Source organism: Crocuta crocuta, unplaced genomic scaffold, assembly GCF_008692635.1.
Source record: "Crocuta crocuta isolate KB4526 unplaced genomic scaffold, BGI_CrCroc_1.0 scaffold190, whole genome shotgun sequence".
Lineage (NCBI taxonomy): Eukaryota > Metazoa > Chordata > Mammalia > Carnivora > Hyaenidae > Crocuta > Crocuta crocuta.
In genome coordinates this window covers 10323763-10324629 of record NW_027527955.1, presented here as the reverse complement: position 1 = coordinate 10324629, position 867 = coordinate 10323763, and the positions used below count along the sequence as shown (strand labels likewise).

General features: G+C 40.0%; 1 pseudogene; it reads right to left on the bottom strand.

The window, feature by feature from the left end:
- Window positions 1-346: 346 nt before the first annotated feature.
- LOC144222161 (U6 spliceosomal RNA) lies at window positions 347-442 on the bottom strand (annotated as a pseudogene).
- Window positions 443-867: the final 425 nt, after the last annotated feature.

The following is an 867-nucleotide window of genomic DNA, read 5'->3' as shown; positions in this document are numbered from 1 at the left end:
GTTTCTTTTCCCATCAGGGAATAGAGTTAAGTCAACCTCTTTGCTGAACTGAAAGTGTCTGAGAGTTCATGGCAAAATAAACAAATTCTCTTTGGCTCTTGGTGGGAAGGGGAAATGGCAGAGGGGCAAGTAAAGGAAGATGTGTGCAGACCACCATTCTGGCAATTTCTCTGATTTTTGGGAGATGCTTGAGCACTAGGAGGCGGAGGAAAACATGAAAGAAAGAAGATCCAGAGGGAAATCCTGGTGAGCCCAGGGAAGAGCAGGGGACATGCAGACCAGTTCTTGGGATGATGGGTGGTGTCGGGGGAAGAAGTGGCATTTAGCCGGGGCTTAGCTTCACTCCCAGAGAGTATAACTTTTTGCGTGTCATCCTTGAGCAGGGTCCAGGCTAATCTCTGGATCATTCCAATTTTAGTATATGTGCTGCCCAAGCCAGCACAGTATAACTCTTTAAATGTTTGCAACAAATAGTTTTTGGGCAGGCATAAAGCATGAAAGCATAAAGTAAAATCTCCACTCCCCTTTTGTTTATAGGGAGATACTTTGCAATTTTTTATACAGTTTTTAAAGTGATTGTGACTTGTGATTTTATAATTGGGCAAAAGAAAAATCTAAGATAATGAGTGACTCAAAAATCCCTTCTTTAGTAATCATAGATGCTTATCTACTGGTAAAAATCCTGTTTCAAACATGGGATCTAAATTTTAAAAAAGGTGCACACCAGATTCACACCTGCATTTTTCTGGTTTGAAAGGAAGTAAGGGAATTTTGTGAAGTGTTTGAAAAATTGATATAAAATTTTCAGTGTGTTCATGATCATTTAAGTGGCAGACAATGCACTAGATGCTGGGAATATAAAGAGGA